The sequence below is a fragment of the Sceloporus undulatus genome, chromosome 1 (assembly GCF_019175285.1).
Source record: "Sceloporus undulatus isolate JIND9_A2432 ecotype Alabama chromosome 1, SceUnd_v1.1, whole genome shotgun sequence".
NCBI lineage: Eukaryota > Metazoa > Chordata > Lepidosauria > Squamata > Phrynosomatidae > Sceloporus > Sceloporus undulatus.
In genome coordinates, this window is record NC_056522.1 from 222,626,639 (window position 1) to 222,654,313 (window position 27,675).

A 27,675-nucleotide genomic window follows, 5' to 3' on the forward strand; every position below is an offset into this window, starting at 1 on the left:
GAGCAACATTTCTCTTCAGTTTGTTGCATACAACCCCTGCCTGCATTATATAATCTAAAATAGATACCCAGGGAGTGGGAGGATGTTCAGAGAGAAACAAATAGTGCTATAATCCTTAAGGTTAATTTATTTATTCTGACATTACATGAGCTTTTATGAGTAAAATCATGGTCCTTCAAATAATGGCCAAATGAAGTGGAACCAGATGTACTGAGATTTCCGGAGAACTGATGTACACAGTCAGTTTCTATATCCAGTTTCAGCATTAAAACTTTTACAGTTCAACAGCTCCAACTCTATGACTAAAAAGTGCTGGTTATTTTCTATACCAAATAAATACCCAATATATCCTCCAGTGTCTGACTGAGGGGAAAAAATAGGACTGTTTCAGACTGGTGCCTCAGAGGTGATGCTTCATCCTTTAGTAATGGAAGCATAATAGCAAGAATGAGGGCATTGCCATCACGCCTCTTAAGAAAGGCTCAAGAATCTAAAAGCTTTATGGTGCATCAATAGCAGGGGTTGTTCCATTTTGAGCAGTTCATCTGGGTATAACATTGCACTGTCTGTGTAACTTTTGGCTGGTGAAAAACTGTATGTGTAATTAATTGGTAATGATCAGGCATCTGAGTATGGAAAAATGACGTTTTCAACTCCCAGAATTTAGTGGTCACATGGGGCTGGAAAATTTTGTTGAACAAGTCATTTTCACAAGTTCTTGTGCTGACATTTTAATACTGTATCTGACTTCCAATATAAGGTTGTTTGTATAATAATGCCTGTCTTGTACACCTAATAGAATTAGGCCTAACATCCTTAGGTAGATTGTACCACTTCAGATTCAAAATACTAATGAAAATAGAAGAACTACCTCACTAGGAGAAATCAGCACAAAAAGATGAAGCCCTCCGCCTATAGTGCTGTTTACTTTCAAAGAAGATTCTTACATAAGGGAGCATTAAAAACGTACCCTCCATTTGCAGTCAGAAACAAGACATTTTATGCTCCAGCTTTCAGATTTCGCTACCCGATTTGTCTTGCATGTGTGCCATACATCCAACAGAGTTAGAATGAGACGGAGCATGAATAAATCTTGGCCAAGCCAATATTTGATAATTTGCGTTACTATTTTAATTATATGTTTATATTAAACTTATATTTTAAAATGTGTCCTAATCACAATGAAAGTACCTGATGTGCCAATACCTAGTAAATGCAAGACTTGTTCTCCATGCTTGCTTTTCTATTTTTGGTGATACACCTGGGTTCCAGAATGTGTTCCTTGTTCACTCTCATTCTTCTGCTGTTCCATTTCTTTTGCATTTCTTTCTTCATGTTGTTCCTCTTTCCTTTTTTCTCTTCTTCTTCTCTTTTCTTTTCTTTTAAACCTGTCTCTGCTTAGTTCATTCTTAACTACTAAACAAACATCCCTGGGGCCTACATAACATTTCAACAACTAGGACTATAATATCTAAGTCATAAATCATACTGATTTTTCTTTCAATAACCAACGTGCCAGACATCTCAGAATTGAACTGAACCTGGCATTTCATTAACAGGTTATTCTGCAGAGATTAGGAAACGTTTGCTACTCACTTTGTTTTACTGCTCAACTCTCTAGGTGGGCAGGAATAATGTGTTTTAGTAGATGGAATTTAAGTGTACTCTTTAGACACCCTCCTCTCCATTTTAATGGACTACTACTGTATATAATACAACCACACTGAGGATAAGCATATTTGGCTTTTGCTTAAAGACTGGTCTGACCACAACTACCCCTTCAGCTTCACAGAGGGAAGGTAGGAGAGGGAGCAACTGCTGCTAAAAGTTGCCTCTACAGAGCACTACAATAACTCAGAGAATGCTAGGACTCAGGGCTGCAACCCACAAAGGCAACTTTCTGGTGTATTACCCAGATGGCCCTTGGTTTGTTCAGCTTCTTCCAGTTTAGAGAGCCAACTAACCTGTCGCTTGCTCTCTGCCATCAAATGAGCAGTGTGGCATTGGTTGTAGCCATATATATATATATATATATATATATATATATATATATATATTAACATCATAAGATTAATTTTTAATCTTATGGCAGAACCATATTGGAAAGAGTGTGCTGTTTTTATCTTACATGTTTTTAATTATATTTTAATTGCATTTTTAATTATCGTTAACTATCTGTATAACTGAATAATACTACTATTGTTCAATTATTTTCCTACTATTTTAATATAATATTTTAGCTAATTTCTATTTAAAATTATTGTAAGCCCCCTTGGGTACAATGTCAGGAGAAAGACAAGGAAAAATGCAAGAATAAAAAAAATTAATAAACAAGACAGATTTAGGGCTAAAGTACAGGGGTTTTATCTGATCCCAGAGGGCACTGTCCCCCACTTACCCAGTGATAGATAGTATTATTTGGTGGTTTCCAGTCTTTTGTCTTCAGAATGTAGCCCCTGAGAACTTCTCTGAATTTGATTCTCAGGCTGAATGTGATTCCTCACCCTTGGCTGGCATGCCAATACAATGAGGCTTTGAGAAATCACAAGGTGGAGGACAGAAAAGTTTTCCTAAAATTAGGGGTGTTTTTGGTGCCCAGTTTCTCCTTGTCTATCCACTTAACTATCACAAGAATTATGTAAAAACAACTGGGGACCTGCACTCTGATGCTAATGGGGAAGAGGGAGGAACATTATACCTATAGTTCCCTTGCCCGCAGAGCTGCCAGGTTTTTCTCATCTTGATACACCCTATGCTATTGCCCAGCCAGCTCAAGACTAGCCAGTGAGGCAGCCTTATATTAAGCTGGGCTCTCTCTGTGGCGAGTGTAGTTGCTACCTGCTCTTTCTACTCTTGGCTCTGCAATGACTGTGAGAGGAGTACTTGCGGCATGATCTTGAGCTGCTCTGCATCATGGGCTGGGGAAAGGAGGAAAGACAGTGTCATGTCAACCACAATCCCAGCAGGTGCACCCCCAGCTGCATATCAAATGCTCAGAGGTTGGTCTGTTGGAGTGCAGCTGGAATTCACGCTCAACAAATCAAGAAATATATTACTGGGGGTATCCCATATTGCTCTGATACGGGGATGGACTTCAAGCCTCCAAATACAAAATGTCCTGTCAACAAATGGAACATTCTATGATTCTATGATCTGGGAATCCTACTTGTCAATTGCAGCGTTTCCTCTCCTATTTAAATCTCTTAAGAAACAGGGACAGTGAAGGCAGAAGAGGCAGCCTCCTCAAAAGGATTTTTTTCTGTAGATCTTAAGGACCAGTTCACACTGGGAAAAGCAGTTTGCTAGATTGCCAAACCTGAACACAGTTAGGATTTTACACATTAAAGTGTCCCAACGTATTCATATGCAGAGTGTGACACAGGATACAGGTTGGGTCTCCCTTATCCGAAATGTTTGGGACCGGAAGTGTTTTGGATTTCAGAGTTTTTTAGATTTTGGAATATCTGCATATCCATAATGAGTTATCTTTGAGATGGGAACCAAGTCTAAACATGAAATTCACTAATGTTTCAGGTATACCTTATAAACATAGCCTGAAGGTACTTTTATATACTATGTTTTAAATAATTTTGTGCATTCAAAGGCTTTCATGGCCGGCATCCATAGTTTTTTGTGGGTTTTTCGGACTATATGGCCATGTTCTAACAGAGTTTCTTCCTGACGCTTTGCCAGCATCTATGACTGGCATCTCTGAAGAAGCCAGCAACAGATGCTGGCGAAATGTCAGGAAGAAACTCTGCTACAACATGGCCACATAGCCCGAAAAACCCACAAAAAAATTTGTGCATGAAACAAGGTTTGTGGACACTGAACCATCAGAAAACAAAGGTGTTACTATCTTAGCCACCCATGTGGACAATTTTGGATTTTGGAATTTCAGAATGAGAATAAAATTTGTCTTGAGTTTTAAATCCCTTCACTCAGATATAAATCTGGAGAACTAGAAAAGGAAAATGGGAGGGGGGCTCTATTGTGTCTGTATACAGTTCAATTTCAGTTGCATGTCGTATCTAAGCACAGGATTGCTGATTTAAAAACTGGAGATTAATTGTTATCGCCAACGTATCAGCAATGTTTGACTGAGATATACAGGTTAAGTTAATGTCTAAAAACCAACTGTGGATGGATGACAATATTCAGATGCAATCTTGACTAACCTACCTTTTGTGCAGTCTAACAATCTTTGAGTTTAGTTATCACTCATTTTATGTATGATACTTTCTGCACTTCTGTTGTAGCCTATGACCAAAATGGAAATTTAAGAAAACTAGATAAGATAATTATGGCAATATATCAAGGCGATGTGTCAAGCTGTGTAACTCATAAACTCAAGATGCCAAGAATTTTTTGCTAAGCTAAGATTTCTTTGGCATTCTGTACGATAAATGCCTTGAGGCTCGGATGCATCACAGCAAATATTCCCCAAAGCAGGAGGCAGATTGGAGACAATCAACAATACAGTGGTACCTTGGGTTACGAAATTAATTCGTTCCGTGGCTAATTTCGTAACCCGAAAAACCTTCGTAAGCCGAATTGCCATAGGCGCTAATGGAAAAAAATAGCTCTCTGCTGCCCTCCGGTGGCGAAATAGCGCCGAGGTTTTTTCGTAACCCGAAAAAACCTTCGTAAGCCGAAACAATAAATCCCTATGGGATTTTTTCGTATCCCGAAAAATTCGTAAGCTGGGTAATTCGTATCCCGGGGTACCACTGTACACTGAATATTGCATGTTGCTTTCAAGTCCCCACTTTTGCCTTCTCTCAACCTCTTTGCCTATACTGACATATCTCATTTATTCAAGGCAGTTTTAATTCTAAAACAACAAATTTCAACCATAATCTAATGATTTACTGTACTTAGGCTTGCCATATCCCGCCTGGGGGCGGGACTTTCCTGGTTTGGGGCGGGGCCACACAGTCCTGCCCTGGTTTAGCCCCTCCCCCGGGTCCTCCCCCCCAGCAAGGCCCTGGAGGCAGCCCCACCCCTCCCCATGGCTGTATGCCACCCTCCCTCCCCGCCTCCCTGCCTAGCTTAGCCTAGAGAGCAGGGCTTCAAAACATCTGCCGCTCAGAGCTATTGCCAGCCCACTTGGTATATATGTCTTGCAAAAGGCCTGACCTTCCAGGTTATAGTGAGCAAAGAAAAAAAAGGCCATCAATAGTTCCTGTTTCACTGGGAGCCTAAATGCCTCATCTTTTAAATGTAAACCGCGTCAGTATTCTTGTAATTCTTTATCACAGGATCGTTTTTGAGGCCCTAAACGCCTTTACTTGTAATATGCAAATTTCTCCCAAAGCTGACCAATGGGAAAGAAGCAATCAGCCCTCCTCCGCTTGGGTTGGTTTTCAATGGCTTGGAAGGAAGAGATTTTGCCTTGCTTGTAAATAGGAAGGGCGTTAGGATAGCAAAAGGCTGAAGAAATAGTTTGACTCCCCCTTAAACATCCATGGCTCAGTGCTATGGGATTCTGGGAATTGTAGTTTCTTGTGGCACCAGAGCTCTTTTGACAAAAGGAAGCTGAATGGTCCACAGAGGAGGCGGGGGCAGAGCCTCTTGCCAGCAGTCTTCAGTGGAAGAGAGGAGGCTGATGGTCCTGGCCACCTCCCTTGGCTCCCTCCCTCCTCCTCCTCCTCCTCCTCCAGCCGAGGTGAGCTTCTCATTCACTCTCCCTGGCTTTTCTCTCTCCCCCCCCCCCTCTGCACTTTGAGACCCCTTTAACTGCCAAAGCTCAATGCTCTGGAATTCTGGGGTCTGTGTGAGGCATTTGGCCTTCTCTGTCAGAGAGCTCTGGTGCCACAATAAACTACAATTCCCAGGATTCCATAGCACTGAGCTCTGGCAGTCCAAGCAGTGTGTTTTGGACACAGAGATCCTCCAAATGAATCCAGTCCCTAGCTTTTATATCTCTCTCACACACTGCAGGAATAATAACCCACTTTGAGACTGCTTTAACTCAGTGCTAGGGAATCCTGGGAATGCTAGTGTTTGGGAGACATTGAGACTTCTCTGTCAGTGATGGCTCTGAGGCCACAATAGACTACAATTCCCAGGATTCCCCAGCACTGAGCAGTCTCAAACTGGACCATTTCCTCAGTGTGGATGCAACTGGTGAGGCATTCTGGGCACTGCAGTTCAACTACGTTTGGAGGGTTATGGGACTCCCTGTCAGAGATAGCTCTGGGGCCACAATGTACTACAATTCCCAGCATTCCCCAGCACTAACCCAGGACAGTTAAGTCACTCTCAAACTGGATTATTTCCTCAGTGTGGATGCAGCTTTGGTGAGGAACTCTGGGCATTTCAGTCCAGCATTGTTTTATTTCTGCAGTGCATTTTGGACCAGAGACAAGGTGACCAGGCATCCTCCTCCTTTTCCAGGACATGTCCTCTTCTGTCACATTTTAAAATGTCCTCCATTTGGATCATGGCTAAGGAGCATGGATTTATAATTACAGTGGTACCTCGGGATACGAAATACCCAGGTTACGAAATTTTCGGGATACGAAAAAATCCCATAGGAAATCATTGTTCCGGGTTACGAATGTTTTTTCGGGATACGAAGAAAATTTTTGGTGCTTTTTTCGGCTTTTTCGCACGAAACGCGGCTTTTCCCCATTAGCGCCTATGGCAATTCGGCTTACGAAGGCTTTTCGGGTTACGAAAGCGGCCGCGGAACGAATTAATTTCGTAACCCGAGGCACCACTGTACATGGGTGTTTTTAGCTTTTATTTTTGGCCATGTCCTACATATTTTTGCTTGGGTGCCCTACATTTTGGGGTGAGGGCATTGGTCACCTTGGTCAAAGAGCTTTCCAGGGGTTAACTGCCATTCTGCTGTGGTGCTGGAACAAACCACCATTCCCAGAATTCCATAGCATTCAGCCAAGACAGTTAAAGTGATCTCAAACCAGATTATTTCTCCAGTGTAGATGCAGCCCAAGCCTTTTGCCTCTCTTATGCCTGAGATTTCAAAGCCCAGCCTTGGCACCACAACAAACTACAAATCCCAGGATTCCATAGGATGGAGTGATGAGAGTGAAAGCAGTGTGGCAGCAGCCTAAGTGTGCTTAATGCAGTTCTTAAGATGGTGCACCTCTTGCCTACAGAGTCTCACAAGACTTTTTTGTTTAACAACTTGTACCCATTAACTCCATTTCATGTCTCCTTTATTTAGTGGGGAGGAATACAGAGAAAACAAGTCAAAATGAAGAAAAACCAAAGTCCCTTGACCAAAGGGTTTGGTTGTGGAATAAGCCTCTGAAATATGCAAGAGGCAATGATAAAATAAAGCCATGTTCAATGCTCAAATGTGCTGTTTGGAATGGGGAGGGGGGGTGGCCAGAAAGGGAAGTACATTTCCGTGATCTGTCTACAAATAATGTCAAAATGTCCTCCATTTTGATCATGCCTAAGAAACATGCATTTATATTAACATTTCAAAAAAAAGCCTCAATTTTTTGCGTGTCCTCCATTTTTATAAAATGTGTCCTACATTTGAAAATGTTGTCCTGCATTTGTCCTACATTTGTCCCGGTTTGGAGGTCCTCACTTATGGCAACCCTAACTGTACTACTCATCACCAATGTCCTTACATGCTGAATACCAACCATGGTTATATTACCTGTGAGAAATCTAAATTCATTCCATAGTATAAAACACACATGTACCACATCTAATGTCAAGTGTGCACGTCCATATATTCTGCAAGTATAATTTTACAGAGTCAGCATGAACTAGTGGTTTGACAGTTGAATTAGGACTCTGGGACACCAGGGTGTGAATCCCCACTGGCATGGAAACCCACTAGTTCACCTTGGACAAGTCATATTCTCTCAGCCTTAGAATAAGTTAATGGCAAACCCCACTGAATAAAACTTGCCAAACAGGGTTCCCTTAAATTGGAAGTGAATTGAAGGCACATAACAAAATATTTCAAAATGTATACGTACGCAAAGCTGACATGTCATACACATCCTGAACAAAAGGGATACTATGCTTACAATTATATCTCCAGATTGCAGCTAACAAGCAGTTTCAGTAAACAGATTTTTTTTTATTATAGTGACTGTGTGTTTTAGCAGTAAACCAGTTAGAATCACAAGTACAAATAGTATCATGACTCATACACAATTGTATGCTATTTTACAGAACAGTTTGTCCAGATCTTTTTTACTGTCTACTGCTGCAATGTTGGGTAAAGTGGAAGCCATTAGGGAAAGAGAAAACCACACTGCAGGTAGACTGACTCAGTCAAGGAACCCACCACAGCCTTGAGTTTGCAAGACCTGAGCAGAGTGTTAATGATCAGGATCTTTCATTCATAGGCCAAATCAAAGTCAAAGCTGACTTGATTGCAAGCAACAAGCAGCAGCAAGGCAGGGGTGGTGAATGTTTGAGGCTTTGGGCTGTAATTTCTATAGGTAATTACCAAGGATAATAGGAGCTGCAATACAACAGCATCTCCATCACTTTGCTAAAGTCGAGTTTTTCACCTGTGTAAGATCCGATCTATAACCATGGGATCTGCTGGTAAAAGTTCATACTAAAATGTTGACTCGTTTATGATATGGTCTCTGCTGAAATTGGGATGATTTGGGTTTATATGAAAGATGACACAGCAGCTGTGTCCCAACAGAGCATAATCATTGACAAAAATTCTTCTGCACTAAAATTCATTGTGCCAAGTGTTAGCCTGGAGCAAATTTTTTAAAGGGTGAGTTATAGCACTCAGTCCTGAAAACTGGGAGGGGTATATAATGGTTCTACTGACAAACTATCTTAATTACTACTTCTTTGAAAAATAGAAGTTAGAAAGAAAGTCATAAAAACCCCACATTCAAACCCAAAGAGATTAAATCAGTAAGAATTCCTTTGGTAAGAACTATAATACAAACATACAAAGGGAAGTCTCCTTTTGGCCATAAATCAGGTGATGTCTTTGATTTTTGTGTAACCTGAAGAATTCAGTGGTCCTCCTAATTTACACACCAGGTGGTGGCAGGCAATTGTCTGCTGGCAAACAAGCACAAAGGAAATCAGGAGGTTTATTACAGTCCAAAGCATTTGCAACATACTTTGGAAATGAGAACATGGGTTATTTTTTCTGCACTGTACACATTGATAATAAATTGAACCGTTATCACTTCAGCTGATGCGATCTCAGTATTTGTTACAGTAAGTCTTTAATTTAGGTCTCCCAGTGTGTGGTGTGTGGAACTACTATATATCTACACACATGTATTTGGGAAATGTCAAATTTTCAACTTTACAACCCTCCTGGCAAGGACAGAATGCTGGGTTAGACCAAAATTTGTTGCGTTGGTTGGTTGGATTTTAAACGGCATGTATCCCTTTAAATGTTGTGCATTATCCAGCCACAATGTAATATCTCTTTTACTTCAGTGGGAAACTGAATGCAAAAACCTTACTCTCAGAATGAAACTTTTATAGGAATCTTGCCAAACTGTGGCAAGATTCTGTCCCCAAATGTTTTATCCCAGGCAAGAGTAGCCCTTAGAACAGCAGAACAAATGCACTAGCCCAATAAAACTCTTGCCATACTAAATCCCTGCTGGCTTGCACAAAAGAGTGGAGTAAAACAACTAACACTTAACACCTTGATTCTCAGTTATTAGGCACATATAATTTCCTGCAATTTAGAAACTGTTGCTGGTTGCCTCTTTGAAGTTTCCTAGTTTTAAGGCTGGAAAAGGACCACCGCTAGCAATGCTATCTCAAAAAAAAAAAAAAAAAAAAAAAAAAAAGAAAGGAAAAAAAAAGCCGTTCCTTTTTCTTTCCTTTGTAGTTGTTTGCTCACAACACTAGGGGAAGGAAATCTCTTTTCTCTGCACTTTAAAATTATTTTCAAGTATGCAGTTAGCAAAGTTTGTCTTAACAAATCAGTGCCCCTGTCCCCACATTTACCAACCTCCCAACTTCCAGGGACACCACAAGCAGTAACACTGCTATAGGCATCTATTTGCAGATATTAAGTAAAAACAGGTGACTAATATGGTTTGGTGTAAGGGTTGTTCAATTATGTTGTATATCTGAGCTGTGAATCATGCAGCTCTCCAGATATTGTTGAATTGCAACTACAACCATTCCTCACTAATGGCTGAGCTGGTGAGGCAAGCTGTAATTCAACAACATTTAGAGAGCCACATGATTCCCACGACTGGCTCACCTAGATACACTACGTTGCCTGGACAAGTCACTGGCTCCTGTCTAGCAAATGTTAGTCCTGCTGAAAGCAATGAAATTTCAGTAAGTCACAACTGATATGTATTGTGGCTTACTTGTGTTTCAGTTTAACTAAATTGGGATCATTGGATTTAATTTTTTGGTAACTTAAGAATGCTCACATTGGGAATGGCACAGACTATAGTATACTTTTGAGGTCTATAGTTGTTTTTTAAACTGTCCATTTCCAGCTTTTTTGTGGTTAAAAACAAAAGAGAAATAAATGCACATGGCTAGAATGACCTCTCAGAAAATTCAGAAATAACTTAGAAGACAGTCTTAATAACCATAACCAATACAAGTACTATTAATTCTTTACCTCAAGAAAGCCACATGATTTTGTGTGCCTTCAAGTAATTTCTGACTTATGGTGAACCTGTCACAGGGTTTTTTTAGCAAGGTTTTTTTCAGAGACAGTTTGCCTTTGTGTTCCTCTGAGGCTGTCAGAGAATGACTTTCCCAATATCACTTAGTGGGTTCATGGCAACGGAGGACACCCCGGAGGACCTTTGCCGCAACTTCCACCTGGCCGGCAGAAGGCAACAGCTGCACCCGGTTGCATGGGCGGGGAAAGGGGGAGGCACTGGTGGGAGCGGTGTCCTCAAAAGCCGGCCCGCCGGCTCCCAGACGCCGCCGCGCAACGGAGGACGCCCCGGAGGACTTTTGCCGCAACTTCCACCTGGCCGGCAGAAGGACTTGAGGCGCAATCTCTATCAGCACCAGTAGCGCCCAACTGTGCGGGTGGGAAGCCTTTTTGGGGGGAGGAGCGGGAATTATTAGTCTCTGTTAATTTTTGTTGGGTTGTGCAGGGTTTTTTGTAATTTGTTCATTAGGGAATGACGCTTTCTTCCGTCCCCCTTTGCCTTGGGGTTTGGTTATTAATGCTGGGCTAATACTGTTTGGATATGTTATTGCTGTTATGTAATATTGGCTGTTTTGAGACATGTATTGATTTTTATCTTGTATTGAAAACTGTATTGCTGTCCTTGTATTGAAATGTATTGTTATTTGCTATTATGCTGTGCTTGAGATATGTAACGTTATGTCATTGTTGTATTTAATTATCTTATTGTTGTAAGCCGCTTTGATCATACCCCATGGAAAGGCGGGGTATAAATAAAATTAATAATAATAATAATGATGATGATGATGATGATGATGACTGAGCAGGGATTTGAACCCTGGTCTCCAGAGTTAAAGTCCAATGCTCGAACCACTACACCATCCTGGTTCTATAAGAAAGGCACTACAGACTTAAAAATATGTTAAGTAGTTGTAATGTCTTTGTTTTAACTCCTGTTCCTATTGAGTACAGTCAGTCCTCAACCATTTCACTACTTCATTGTATTTAATGGCACGTGAGCATTCACAGGTTTTGATATTCATGGGGTTGGTGCTCCGGGAACCAAACTCCAGGAGATACGAAGGGCACACTGTATTTTATCTTCTGTAACCTATAGAATATATTATGCTGATATATGTTTATTGGACTTTTTAATCTGCTGGTTATTCATTGTGAGTCATTTTTATTGTATTTTGCTGTACTTTTGTCTACACAAATCTATACAGCTGAAGAAATTTAACAATTTTTAAAAAATTGCCCTGGGTATAAAATTAACTATCGTTATTACTTACCAATGTTAGTTAAGTAGTTTTTGATAAAAGAATTCAAGCCGGTATGAAAACCCTGGTTAGGAAATAGCCCTGAGTAATATTAAACTTTATTAGCATACCACTGTAAATTAGGGCTAGCAGGAGAAGGATTGTGGAGTTTGCCCTAAATGGAAATCGGATGTAGAAAATGGAATTTGTGATCCAACAACCTGATTCCACTCTCTTAATCATGTTTAAGAAACTGTCATCTTTCTCAAAAATGAGGGAGAGAAGCACGCTTAGTGATGAACAAATGCTTTTTTTTTTATTTGTGGCAAAAGGTCCCAGGTTGAATCTGTAGTATTCCCTGCTAGAATTGGCTATGTCTCTTATCTGAAGCCATGATAAGCCACTTTCAGACAGCATAAACAATACACTAGGTGGAGGTAGATCAGTGCTGGATGGACTGACTCTGTACAGGGTAGCTTCTTTAATTCCAATATCAGCAGCAACCATGCACGTCTGTGTCAATCACCCTGGATAGATATTATTCATAATTCATATTTTGATTAAGTTCCATGAAATGTGCAAGAAAGAGAACAAAGAATTCTACTTATCTCTTTGTGATATGTAAATAACTGCTTCTGATGTTTGATATTCCGACAAATTGTGATTATTACAGCAGCAAGTTAGCATTTAAGTGCATAAATTATTTATTTATTTATTTATTTAGGTATTTCTATCCCACCCTTCAGCCCTAATGGCTCTCAGGGCGGCTTACAATTATTATTTTTAATCAGACAGTTCCCTGCCCTCAGGCTTACAATCTAAAAGACACGAAACAAAAGGAGAAGGGGATGGTGGAGGGAAAGGGGATGAAGTCCAGTGGGTCTTCTCTCCCTCTGAAATTAATTAGTTAGCATTAGATGAAAAGTATATCATTGTTTAATGATGATTTAAACAACAAGATGCTGTTTGATCTTGGAAGCTAAGCAGCAATAGCCCTGGTTAATACTTGAATGGAAGACAACCAACAAATGCCAGGTGCTGTAGTCTATATTTCATAGGAAGGAAGGAATTATCAAAATCAACTCTTAATATTCATTCATTGCCTGAGAAACCCCTATGAAATTCATGGGTTTGACAGATATCTTGAAGACACACACACACACTTTAAGGGAAGGATTTGCTATTGTACTCCTTTAGACTCAGTCTATTTGCTTGCCACTAAGCAGACCAGTAGACAAATGATAATAAGAGATAAGAACAGAGCTGAGAACCTAGTACTCAACAGATAAGAGGACTCTTGAAACAATCTCAGCAACTAATGACCACTGACAGGAAAATTAATGTGATGGGGGAAAAAATACAAGCATAAAATGGCAAGCAGGTTTGTGTAATGTTCTGCTGTTTGTATAGCATGCACTTGAAACCTAAGACTGGACAGAAAAATCTGTAAAGTCAGATAGTACCTGAGAATGCAGATTAAAATAGTGCTTTGCAGGTGATAATGCTAGTTTAGTAGCCCAAAGAAAGCAGTTTGGGGAACAGCATTTGAAGAATATCCAGGGTTACGTGTATGTTTAAGTTTTAATATAACCAACTAACTTAAATTCATATATCAGTCATCCCTCCATCTCTAATGAGTCGTTATAAACTTTACTTGAAATACAAAATTTATTAAAATTTGCTGTCACAAATGAAGTATCACCACTTCAGAAGAAGCTATCAATATTGTTCTTTCTATTGCAGCAGGGACGTAGCCAAAGGGGGGGGGTTCTTGGGGTCCGGACCCCCCCCTTCCATTAGAAAAATGAATGGTGTGTGCTGCTGCACCGCCACACTCCCATGATAATGGTGGCACTTAGTCTGGACCCCCCCCCCAGGGAGAAATACATATGGTTGAAAAATGTAACTTTAATCAGAATTTTTTTATAAAAAAATTAATGATTATTGCTCCTTTCTGTCTCCCTTTCAGGTCAAAGCTATTCCTTCTCCAGTCCCCACAACAATAGAACCCACATTTCTCAGTTCACCAAACCACTTCCAACAAACTTCTGTTTCTTATTACCAAATGACTTTGAAACACGTCTTTTTGACATTGTTATATTTGTGTAATATGTATAAAATAGTGCTTACAGTATAGGGTGGGGGAAAAGAAGGGGACAAAATGATTTTGATCCAGAAAGGCACATCTGCTAAATTCCACTTCTGATAACCAACTAATATTTTTTATCTGTTTCAAACATAAAATGCCTTCTGGTTTTTGCACATAAAACCTTTTGCAAACCTATCACAATTATTTGCTGCTTTAGTCAGAAGCCTCAGAGAATAACACAGGAAGGAGCAGTCAAATGCAAGTGATAGCACATGCCCATCTGCCCAAATGAATTAAATGAAACATGCCACAGGCCTGACCTCATAGGTCCTTCTGGGGTAAAAAGCATCCCACCCTCTCATTAGTTCCCATCCTTGGATTGCAACATGGACAGCTCTGGGGTACTAAAGATGCCAAGAACAGGAAATTTCAAAAGACCACAACAGGATGATTTATATCATGTTGCTAACTCATGTTAAATCTGGCGGAGCAAAGGTGATTTTCCAAGACAAGGCTCAGAACACGCACACACACAAAATGTAATATTTCTGAATTAGAACTGTCCAGTTCAGATCATTACTTTTGACTTTCTTTTCCTTATCACCCAGGACAAGTGATATAAAGATACATGCTGGATTTTTTAAAAAAAATCTTCTTGTCACTCCTCAGGGGTATTGCATCAACGGGAAAAGAATGGAAGAGGAAGTGAACCCACTTCCAAAGTTTCTTAAAACACTAAGGTCTAATATAGACTGCAGAAATAATGCAAATTTGACACCACTTTAAGTGCTGTGGCTAATGCTATGGAATTCTGGGATTTGTAGTCTGTTGTAGCACCAGAGCTCTATGACACAGGCTAAATATCACACAAAACTACAGATCCCAACATTGAGCCATGGAAGTTAAAATGGTGTCAGATTGGATTATTTCTGCAGTACAGATTAGACCTGAGTTTCTCAAAATCTAATTTTAAATCAATGTACCTCTCTCTTTCTCTCTCCAGTACCACTGGATCAATAATTTAGAGTTAGACACTTTGTACTTTCAGTGCTGTTTGATCCTTTTGCACTTTTAATACGCTCTCATATACTCTCATGGTGAACTTGCCATTTTCTTACAATGTAAAAGAATGATACAGTGCAACACTATGCAATCAGACAATTTGAGTTTCACTGGGTTTTTAATTTTATCAGAAGACCAAATGCCTGCCAAATGCTATCTATGAAAACCAACATGACAAAGATAAATGTGTCAGGCTTAATTAGACAGACATTGTTTGAACATCCATTTGTTCACCCTCTTAACCCAACATCAAGAATTATTCCGAAGATATGATTAACAGCCAGGGTAATAGTATTGCTGAAAAGTTTAAAAAACAGGAGATGAGCACACAAAGTAAAAAGGATGTCCTTGTTACCAATTCATTGCTAAGGATCTTGAAAATTCCAGTGATTCTAATGCTCTAAAATATTTGATTAAAAAATTAAATTATTAACACCCAAGTTCATCTAGGTCAGCACAACTGTAAAGTTTAATTTCAACTTGGCCCCTGCATGTTTCAACACTAATCTATGTGCTTTTCCAATGTATACATGTTTTCTGTTCCAGACATATGGATCCATGGGCACTTCTTCCTCACAGCTGAATGTGCACAACTGTGCCTACATCTCTGGTAAAATGAAGTGAAGAAGAGTAGAATCCCTATGCAGGAAAGTTTTATCTACTCAAAGAAATTATCAAGCAAAATTAGGTGAACATGATTGGGTATAAAGTTGTTAATACAGCAAATTTCACTGGCTTACTCACAGCATAGGTTTTCACAGCAGTAAATGTTCACATGATTTTATGTATCAGACTTCAGGTTGACCACCCACTGCCAGCTTGACCCACACAGTTTCACTGTGTCCAAAATTCTTAAGAATACAAAATAAAATTCACTGTAATTTTAGTGAGGACTTTGAGAAATACAAATCAATATGGAGAAACTGAAATCCAGTGTGAAGCATTTTTAAAAATATTTTGATTTTACTAAAAGCAGTAAAACTTAAGTTTGCACAAACAATTACAGCAACTATTACATTCATATTGCTTATATACCTATAACAGAGGTCAAATGAATTATCTTAAATATTTTGAGAAATATGCTGCTCTAATAAACATATTCCACTTCTGTGTAAACTTATTCAGGTTTTTGTATTCCTTCTTTTACTTAAAGGCTACCTGATAAACTTAGTCATTACAGCATGTTTAGACATCTTTGCTTGCCAATGAGAAACAAATTAAGACACTCAAGCACTTGTGGCAGGTAAGGTTTTATACAGTCCCATAACCTAGGTAACTGCAAGGAACACAGTACTGGAAACTATTTCTCATACTTCCACAGTATCCTCCAATACTCTGGGGCCCTTGGTTCACTCTGCAGCATTTACACCACAGCTATTTAACTTAGGCCCCATACAGACAGGACAAAATATAGCTGCTTCGGGTCACTTTGGAGGTATGCTGTTTCAATGATACATGTGTCCTAAGAGTCCAGAAGCTGCGCCAAAGCCAACTTCCAGTCCTTAGGACTGGATTGTAGATTTGGTGCAGCTTCCAGACTTTTAGGATGCATGCATCATTTAAACAGCATACTTCCAAAGTGGCCCAAAGCAGCTTTATTTTGGCCTGTCTGTATGGTTCCAAAATGTCAGAAGAAAAATGTGCACAGAAGGAATGTCTGCTAAGCAGCATTCACAATGATGTGGAAGCTAGGAAGAGGATGAGAATGTCACCGTAACAATTTTCTCAGCATATCAGGAAGCACTAGAGAACAGATAAGAAGTGCAATCCACCAGATGCTGCATTTGCAAAACCTCCATTAAAGTGGGATAAGCAGTGTGTAAACCGGGGAGAGACAGACATATGGCCTAAGGGACCTACTTTGTTTTTTATATTGACCCTCATGATCCACCGGGTGAAGACTGCAACGCAGATGAAAGAATTCTGAGTCCAGGAAACTAATATGAGCACCAGAACTGAATGGAGACCATGCAATGGAAACATGTACCGGGGGCGGGGGAGGCTTTCACACAATAGAATTATAGCACTATGGTTCCATTTTAACTGCCATGGTTTCATCCTATAGAGTTCTGGAGCTTGTAGTTAGATCAGAGTCACTAGAGCTCTCTGGCTGAGAAGTCTAAGTATTCCCCCTAAACTGCAAATCCCAGGGATCCATGGCAATTAAAGTGGAACAATGCTGCCATGTCAAGTTTGCCAAAGGAGTTAAAGTAGAATCATGGCACTATGTAGGGTGATACAGCCCCTATTACTCAACCTTTCTTCAATTCAGCAATACAATGCTGAATGAAGGTTGGGGACTTAACTTATTCCTCTTATTGTTAAATAATAAGCAGAAGTCAGAAAACATTGCTAGCCCATTAGAAATCACCCGGCTGTACCTTCTGCCCATGCTTCCCTTAAATCAGGCATGAAAATCACACAGCCCCTTGAGATGTGCTTGGATAGTAAATCCTTAGCCAACAAATCAGGGGTGAGGAATACTCAGTTCCACCACAATAGTATCTGAAGAGCAGCAAGATCCCTAGCCTATGGTTCAATTCGGCTTGAATTGTGGTGTTCAGAACTGGACACAATATTTCAGGTGAGGTCTGACCAAAGCAGAAGAGAGTGGCACTATTACTTCCTTGATCTAGACACTACACTCCTAAGATTTTTAAATATATATATGTATACAAAAGTTAAACCAGAATGCCTATTGGCATGGTCCACTCAGTACAGAAAAGAGGTATAGCCTGAAATAATAGCTTGCATAGGTCATGCGTAAAACTCAGTTTACATTTAAAGCTATGTATAATAAATGGGAAAATACCATACCAGTTATTTGTATAACTTACAGAACAAGATCATGTGCAAACCAATATCTAAGAGGATTTAAACCCAGATTTTCATTAGAATATGAATGTGTATGTACAAATGGTGACATAAAGATTCCCTTTGGATTACTTAGAGATTACATGCCAGAGACAGCACCTGAATCACTCTGGTGGTCCATGCAGAGCTTGAAATATTCCAAGAAAAAAGGCACTCATGATTCAGTCGTTCTCATACATATATGGAACACAGGTATTGTGTAAGATGAAAAGTAAGCCTTGAAGGCCAAAATAAAGATGACAGATATGTTTTTGCATTCAATGCAAAAATAATTATCTTTTTAAAAAAAAAACATGGTCAGTGAAGTTCTTAATTACAAAAACCACAACAAGCCATTTTCTTTGCCTGTCACAGTCCTAACAAATAAGATTCCTTTACAGTGGCCATGTGCATTGGCAAAAGAAATCTACATTGGCACCAGGTACAAGGAATATCTGGCAAGGGTATTGTTGTGTATGGTCAATGACAAATTTTTTTGAAGAGGAAGCAGCATTACTCTACTTGTTATGTTTTTATACAATACTTTTCTTCTGACATACTCCTTCAACCAGTAACTGTGACCACTGAATCAGAACAGAAATAAATATAAATTGATATGTCTTTTGTATGCCTCACCAAAACAGACCAATAACTTCAGTAACTCCTTTAAAAACAAATAATTAGCTGGAAGAGTGCCCAGTGCCTTAATTTTTCAATGCTATGTGCAAGAGTAATCCTTTAAATTTTAATTGCTTTTCATTTCCAACGGCTCCATAACATATTTCTTCTGAGATCCTTTCTGTTTTGAAAGTTTACTTAGCAGGGAGTATTCTGAGAGTCCACATGGCATTTTAGAGTTTGGTAGATAATAGAAAACTCAATAGAGTGTATGTTTAAGTCATATCTTTATTGACAGAGGCATGCCTGTTAGCAGGGCTGTCCACTTGAAACAGTTCTTTGCTTTAAAAAATTTGCTGAACACAAGTTTCAAGGGCTTTGCTATCTTGACAAATTCCACAGCTGCTAGGAAACAGCCATGGAGCAAATGGAGCACAATTCCTCATTATGCCTTGACTGGCCCACCTTTCTCCTCCTTTGAGTGACAGCACTAAAGTATAATTATGCTTTCATATCTTTAAAGAACCTTTTTCAATCTGGCACCAAACTAATTTATGCATTGTTTGTTAATGTTATAATTTAATCCAACAATTAAAGAATCACAAGGACAGGATTCCTTCTCTTGTAGAATCATAGAACCCATTCCCACTGGCTTATAATGCGGATCAGGATGTGAATCATGGGTGCATCAGTCCCATTTGAGAGCGCATTTGATCCGCACTGCTCCTATATCGTTTCGAATCTAACTCCCATGTGATCGAATTAAAGTGGTTTAATTTAACAGCGCATTTTTAGCGAGTTTTCCTGTGCCTTCCAAGTCTGATTTGGGGCAAATGAATGGGAACGAAAGGATGTCTGATTCGGGAACTTGGGGATGGGAGGAGCAGTGCTCAAGGGGCTGGCCTGGGGGTGTCACCTGCTTGTTCTCTTTCCTGCATTACCGGTGCCATTTTCTTCCGTTCGCATAGCCTTTCCCCCAGTGGAGTAGGAAGCAGGGTAAGGTGATCACGCTACATTGAGCTCCAAACGTAGTAAACACATTATGTCCCCTGCAACCTCCCCCCTGCTCCACATTCATAGACCGATGTGTGAAGAGACCCATTGAACACCATTTTTTAACTATTCTTTTTTTTTGTCTCTGCTGAGCGCCTGAGCAGCAGATGGGCTTTGCTGTACATGCCTGCTTGATCGCCCCCCAGACAGCAATGGGGGAGGCAAAGCGATTTGGGGTAAATAGAGGCGCCTTCTCTCTTCCAGAGGAACTGTGGGAAGACACAGAATAGCCTTGGATGCAAAGGGGTTTAGAACGAATAGTGGCTCTTTCTCTCTTCCAGAGGAACTATGGGAAGACACAGAAGAACCTCGGATGCAAAGAGATTTGGGGTAAATAGAGGCTCCTTCTCTCTTCAGGGATTTGGGGTAAATAGAGGCTCCTTCTCTCTTCCAGGGATTTGAGGTAAACAGAGGTGCCTTCTCTCTTCCAGAGGAACTATGGGAAGACACAGAAGAGCCTCTGATGCAAAGGGGTTTAGGACGAATAGAGGCTCCTTCTCTATTCCAGAGAATAGATTTGAGGGGAACAGAGGCTCCCTTTTCCCTTTCCTGGAGGGGAAAAGCGCCTAAGCGACTGATTGGCTGTGATGTCAAGCGCTTAAGTGCTTGATTGACAGCTGCTTTAAAAAAAGAGGTTCCGGAAGGACAATGGGAATGGGGAGCAAAATAATCCGCTTCAAATTACCACAGGGAAAATACCAATGGGAACGAAAATGGGTAAAAAAACCCAGGTCTCTTTGCTCCTGTTTTTAATGAGAACGATGGGTCAGATTTGAGTCAGAATCCGAGTCAGAATTGCAGCGATATACGTCGCGTTATATGCCCAGTGGGAATGGCTCCACAGAGTTGCAAGAGACCACAAGGGCCATCCAGTCCAACCCCTTGCCATGCAGGAACCCTCTGCTAAAGCATCCCTGACAGATGGCCATCCAGCCTCTGTTTAAATATCTCCAAGGAGGGAGATTCCACTACACTCTGAGGGAGTGTGTTCCACTGTAAAACAGCCCTTAATGTCAGGAAGTTCCTCCTAATGTTGAGGCGGAATCTCTTTTTCTGCAGCTTGCATCCATTGTTCCGGGTTCTGTTCTCTGGAGCAGCAGAAAACAAGCTTGCTCCCTCCTCAATATGACATCCCTTCAAGTATTTAAACAGGGCTATCATATAACCCTTTAACCTTCTCTTCTCCAGGCTAAACATCCCCAGTTCCCTGAGTCTTTCCTCATAGGGCATGGTTTCCAGACCCTTCACCATTTTAGTCGCCCTCCTTTGGACACGCTCCAGTTTCTCAATGTCCTTTTTTTAATTGTGGTGCCCAGAATTGGACACAATATTCCAGGTGAGGCCTGACCAAAGCAGAATAGAGTGGCATTATTACTTCTCTTGATCTAGACACTATACTTCTATTGATGCAGCCTAAAATCACATTGGCCTTGTTAGCTGCCGCATCACACTGTTGACTCACGTTCAACTTGTGGTCTACTTGAACTCCAATATCTCTTTCACATGTAGTCTCGTTCAGCCAGGTGTACCCCATCCTACATCTGTGCATTTCATTTTTCCGCCCTAAGTGCAGTAACTTACATTTCATCTTGTTAGCTTTGGCCCAGCTTTCTAGTCTATTCAGGTCATTTTGAATTCTGATCCTGTAGTCTGGGGCATTAGCTATTCCTCCTAGTTTGGTGTCATCTGCGCATTTAATGAGTATGCCCTCAATTATGTCATCCAAATAATTGATAAAGATGTTGAATTACACTGGCCCCAGGACAAAGCCCTGTGGGACCCCACTGGTCACTTCTCTCCAGGATGAAAAAGAGCCATTGTTGAGCACCTTTTGGGTTTGGCCGGTCAACCAATTACAAATCCGAATTATTTCTAAGAGGAGAGGAGAAGAGAGGAGAGGAGAACCTCAGAGGTGCAAAAGGAAACGTTGTTGTTGTTGTGTGCCTTCACGTCCTTTCCAGGGGGGTCTGCCATTTGCCTTCCTCTGAGGCTAAGAGAATGTGACTTGCCCAATGTCAGCCAGCGGGTTTCCATGGCTGAATAGGGGTTGAAACCCTGGTCTCCAGGAGTCCTAGACAGCACTCAAACCCCTACATCACACTGGCTCTTATGGGAATATAATGGATACTAACGGGAGAATAAAGACTGAATATATTGAAAACTACCTTTCTTCATCACTTCTTTGATGTGTCCAAAGACCAATCCACAGAATTTAACATAGTTTGGGAACTCAGTAAAATTAAGACCCAACAATGGTCCCTGTGTCACTTTTCATTCTTCTACATACATTGCAGTTGCATCTTCATTGCTTATACTAGCAGTGGGTACGGTGCAGCCCAAAGGGCCAGATGCTGCCCCTGGACCCTACTTTTGTGACTCTTGAAGCACTTCATCTGTCCCTCAAATACCCTGCCCCCAATTTTAAAAATAGGCAAGATATTTGTGCAATTTTCTGCTCTGACACTACAAAGAGCCCAACACATGTAAAAACATGCACTCTACCTCCAGAAGTACCTCATACTACCATCCCAAATACCTCCATTTTTCTTGGCAATTCCTCTCAAAATGGCAACAGGAAGTGATGGGATTTTGCTTTCTGTTGCCATTTTGAGAGGGGCTGCAGGGGGAAATGGCAGTGTCTGGGCTTGCTTTGGGAAGGGTTGCACTCTGTGAGGATGGGGATCTGAGGGAAATTGGCCCGTGGCACCAACACAATTGTCCATATCTGTCTTACACCCATGTTTTCCTATATGTTTTGAAAATGTTTGAAAAGTAGAGCTTGGACAAAGTGTTTTTTTTTTAAGGGGAGGATACAATCCACAGTGGCCTGCTAACTGAGGGATTCTGAGAGTTGGGATCCAAAAAAAGGTATATTTTCAAGGCTCTGGAGAAAAGTAGTGGACTTTCCCATCTGAATGCCAGCTTTTCAGTTCGATGGTTGATAACAGAATCTGCATGGCTCACTCAGGGCTTCAATTCTCCCTTCATGATGTTACCATCTCTTCTGATGAAATACAGAATAATCAGTCCAGATAGCAGAAGCACCTCCAGTAGTCACAACCTAAAACAACTGTCATTTTCTTCTGCTTCTCTAGTTCTTTGTTCCATACAGCAGTTTCTCAGAGGGATGTTCCTCAAGGAATCAGTTGGGTCACAGAGGTTACATCTGCACTGCAAAAATAATCCAGGTTGACATCACTTTAATTGCCATGGCTCAATGCTATGGGATTCTGGGAATTGTAGTTCTGTGAGACATTTAGCTTTCTCTGTCAGAGATGCCACAACAAGCTACAGTTTCCAGAATTCCAAAGAAGTCAGCCATGGCAGTTAAAATGGTGTCAACGTGGATTACCTCTGCTGTGTGGATGCAGCCAGGGTTGGAGATTAGAGGCCACACAATAATATCCAACAACTGATTTCATAACATTACTACCTCTGTCTTGACTACCGTTTGGTACAGAGGTGCATGCATCCTGGCCATCCACAGAAGGGATCACCCACTCATGCTGCACTGCATGATCCCCATTTGAATTGAAAAGAGTTGGAGTGAGTCTTGATTGATTGATTGAATTTATACCACACTTTTTCCCAGGGTGAAATTTAAAACAAGATTAAGTGGATGCCACTCACAAAAAAAAAGCACACACACCCCGCCAGTCAACAGAATCTGTCTCTGCCATGAGTGAAACAGAGTTGGCTCTACTCCATTCCACATGGCATACACAGCTTACTCTTAAATACAAAATTAATTGACTCATAACCTGAATAAAGTAGTGGGGAGGGGGGAGAGAAGAACTTTCATGCCAGTACATGCAAAATGCAACGACACCTGTCACCACTTAACCTAGAGTTCTCTTAACAACACTTTAAGAGTGTGTTTGCATAAAATCTCTAAACATGTCTGCAACATTATTACAACGAAAGGTAGGAACTGGGTCAGCCTTAATGAGATGGCAGATTTCTTCTTCTGGCCTCTGAAAGCAAGCACAACCAGGCCAAGTTTCTTGCTTAGCCCTCCAACAACAGACGGCCTTTGTGTATACCTGACAGAAACCGAGACGCCTGCATTCTAGTGTTAATAGGCCAAACAGAAATGATAAAGGTATCAGGGGCTTGCATTCCATGAGAAAACCTGGGCTTTGTTAACTCACAGTGGCAGCCATCCAGGGGAACTGTGACTGCGACACTGTTCTCTAGCCATTTCTAAACAGGCTCGAGGACAGAAACTCATAAGTTAGAAAAGTTTAAGAGACTGGAGGAGAGAGAAAACAGGGCGCTTATACTAAAGGAGACATAGACAGGGTGACCAGATACTGTACTCTTGTTTTCTAGGGCATATCCTATATTTCAGCCTTCTGCCCAGGAGGAATTCCAAAATGTCCTCCATTTTGAGCATGGTTAAGAAGCACGAATTTACATTCATATTAGTGTTTTTAGCTCTTCTTTGGCCATGTCCTCCATGCTGTGATGCTTTGTCCTCCTTTTTGGTGAGAACACCTGGTCACCCTGGACACAGAATTAATTCAACCAGAGGTGGTTTAATCATGTCAAATTACAAGCATTTTGGAGGTTTGCTGCTGAGCTGATTTTTCCATTAAAAAAAGTCAACACCCAGTGCTGTTTGTTGACATTTGTGTTCCTCAAGTGGCTAGAAAAAGTCTCACTGATATTTAAATCATACCCCCATGTCTTACAACAGGGGACCTCTGCATTCTGTCACTCATCGTTCATCATAAATATGACACTATTTTGCTACCTACACAGCATCTGCCCCCATCCTTCCACACTCCCTTGGGGAAAAGATAAAGCAAAGTGGTGGGGCCCAGGAGGAGCGCAGAGCAATTATCTGCTTGAGGGTTTGGATAATTCTAAGAATTCAAGCTGCATTTCTCTCACCTGCCTCAGCTGCACAAGCTTGGGGCCTCAAAATATTTTGAGAGTTAGGTTTTTTAATTACAACACTAGCTAATACAAAAAGGTTTTTTGGTAATGCAATAGCTGTGGAAAGCAATAGCAAACCTCCTATGAACAAATCTTGCCAAGAAAACTATGTGATAGTCACCGAAAGATGGAAATGAATTGAAAGCACACAACAAAAATAACACCAACAATAGGACCTCCTAAACATGACACAGTTTAGAGCTCTGATGATCCATCTCTGACTGCCATGTCTAGCAGAATCATAGGGCATTCCTATGCATAACTGCTCTAAAGAAAGTCCTGTTATGGTCAGTAGAGCACATTCCCAGACTACAGGACTGCAGTGTCAGCAGGTAAATACCCATAGCAGTTCTTCCAAAAGAGAAACAGAAAAAGAAGAGAGATGTGATCAGTGGAAACCCAAGGTGCATAAAGAAAAAAAAGATATTTTTATACAGTTTATGAATTCCCGTACCTAGGATCAAACACTGACCAGAATAGTGACTCCAGTCAAGAAATAAGAAGACTAGGAATAGAAAGGGCAGCTATGAAAGAACTAGAAAAGATCTTGAAGAATCGTGAAGAGTAAAGATATACAACTGAGCACTAGGTTAAAAGCATTCAAGGCCACTGTATTCCCAGTTACTATGTACAGATGTGAGAGCTGGACAGTGAGGGAAGCAGACAGAAAGAAAATCAACTCATTTGAGATGTGGTGCTGGAGAAGAGTACTTAGGATACTGTGGACAGCCAACAAGACACACAAATGGGTCCTTGAACAGATCTGACCAGAGCTCTCCTTGGAAGCCAAGATTGTCAAGTTGAGGCTATCATACTTTGCCCACATATCGAGAAGGCATGGATCACTAGAAAAAACAATAATGCTAGGAAAGGTAGAAGGTGGAAGAAGGAGGCGAAGACCAGAGACCAAATGGATGGACTCAGTCAGATGGGTTAGGGGCATGGGTTTGCAGGACCTGAGGAAAGCAGTGGAAGATAGGGATACTTGGAAACGTCTCATCCACAGGGTCACCATGAATCAGAATTGATATGAGGGCAGTTAACAACAACAAAATGTTTTACAAGCTGTCTTCCACACTGGGCTCTCCTATAGGTAAATAAACAAAATACAGGTAGAAACATAAAAATACTCACCCTGGAAAAAATCAACCTCAGACTAAATCAAGCAATCTAGGGGGAGGCAGCGGGGGGAATCATTTTCCCCATCAAAATCCCACCAAAAGCTAACTGGCCATGGAATGTGGAGTATCTATGGGGAAGGAAGAAGGAAAATTAAGGATAACAACTCTGACAACATTTGATATGTTTGCAAATTTCCCCCTGGGGATTAACAAGCATAGTTTTGCCAAAAATTTAATGAGAAATATACAAGTTTACAAACAAAAATTATAGCATAAAAATATATACAGCTTCACATTATTCTGAAGTTTTGTTCCAATGGTTTGCAAACAAAATAGAACATCCAAGTATTTTGTTTTAATTATCTGCCTTCTTTATTTCTCTTTATATCAGTTTAGGATCCAATCCAGTATGATTCAGCTGCATGTAAGACAGTGAGGTTTATCTCTGGGCAGTTAGGTCTAAGATTGCAAAGTTACTAAATGCCTTATCTATTTTAGCATTTCTTCACATGTGCTAAATACATCTAATTTAATGTCATGCATTCCTTGCAGGATTTACAGCCCTCAACACATGGGGAAAATCAGTGACAACTATTGAAATCAAAACATACTTAAGCACTTAGAGAAACGTATTAACCACTGTTGATAAAAGGAAATAAAATTCTTTTGAAGAAGTAACTAATGTTTATTATAATGTGATTTTACCCAGCTTAAACATCTGCAAAGCAAATGTGAACTGCTGACAGAAGGAGTGAAACCAAGAATGTTAAAAGGGTATAAGCTGGTTTAAAAACAAACCTTCCTTTTTAAACTATGGAAGCTTTACAATTCATACTCAAAACATGTGCTAAGGAGCTGAGTGCTGCATTTCAATTATGGATGAATTATTCATTAAATAAAAGATGTTCTTCCAAAAGGTGAATGAGATCATTTACAAAGACAAGACCACATTTATGGTAAGGCAATGGCACCGAAAACATATTCATACACAGCACATTTATGCATAATCCACTGATGGAGGCACAACATGCATCAAAGCAAAGGAGGGTGACAGAAATTTAGAAACAGAGCATGGGTTAGAAGCTCTTCAACAATAAGCAACTTCTCCAGAGATCTCACATTGTCACCTGTTCTCAGACACAGCATGTGATCTAATCTGTCTTCCATTCACAACGATCACTCTATGTTTGTTTAAGCTACATACTACATTAATTGTGTAGCATGCTGTTTGGAGACCTCATTAGGACATGCATTCTGGTAAGGATTGCTGTTACTTGTGTGTATGTGTGTGCATGCCTTCACATCTCTTGTTAATCTATGGTGACCCCATGAAATTCACAGGGTTTTCTTAGGCACGGAATACTTAGAGAGGAGTTTGTCAGTTCTTTCCTCTGAAATAATAGCCTACAGCACCTGGTATTCACTGGTGATCTCCCATCCATGTACTAACTGGGTCTGACCCTGCTTAGCTTCCAAAATCAGATGGGATTTGATGCCTTTCAGGTATTTAGGCTACTATTTACATACCTTTTCCTTATCTTACATCCACTGGACTCTACTATCTTCTGCTCCTTGTGGTGGAATCCTTTACCCATCAACTAGTCCTCCTCTGTCAGTTGCCTGCACCTTTCTGCATGAGGGGACAGGGTAACTTTCAGTGAAAGATAAATGCTGCAGCAGTGGAAGGCAGAGCTGCAGGAACATCCTCAACATTCTGCCTTCCAAGATAAGAGAGGCAGAGAGAGCTAAATGGCCATTCATGATTCAGTAAAGGTCGCAGGGAATTTGGTAACTAGAAGCTTCTCTCATCAAAGCAGCAGTTTAGCAGCAGGCTGAATAAAGACCCCAGAGAGAAAGATTCAGTTACAGAAAATCAAGCTACAAAAGGCTGCAACAAAAACAGTATTCACTTTTTCTTTGAAAAAAGCACAGTGGATCAGTATTTGTAGACAGGGGCGAAAATCAATACAGACAAGGATGTGCAAAGCGTAACATTTGTTTAAGAAAGCAACAAAATGTTTGGTCCAAACTGAAATATGAACATATGAATGGACGCAGAACTGAAGGTTTATT

The 27,675-nt window shown here is 40.5% G+C and overlaps 1 protein-coding gene across 4 annotated transcripts in view; it reads right to left on the reverse strand.

The window, feature by feature from the left end:
- The window catches only part of LYPD6B (LY6/PLAUR domain containing 6B), an 82,857-nt gene that overhangs the window by 19,543 nt on the left and 35,639 nt on the right, over nt 1–27,675 (reverse strand). The window contains exons 3-5 of one of the 4 annotated variants that reach the window (XM_042446058.1): nt 27,130–27,232; nt 25,616–25,730; nt 15,761–15,867 (exon numbers count right to left, since the gene is read on the reverse strand). The exons of 2 other annotated variants lie outside the window; for them this stretch is intronic. The gene's annotated coding sequence lies outside the window, so the exon portion shown is untranslated. The remainder of the gene's footprint in view (nt 1–15,760; nt 15,868–25,615; nt 25,731–27,129; nt 27,233–27,675) is intronic. One more of the 4 variants, XM_042446059.1, reaches the window with a different exon arrangement.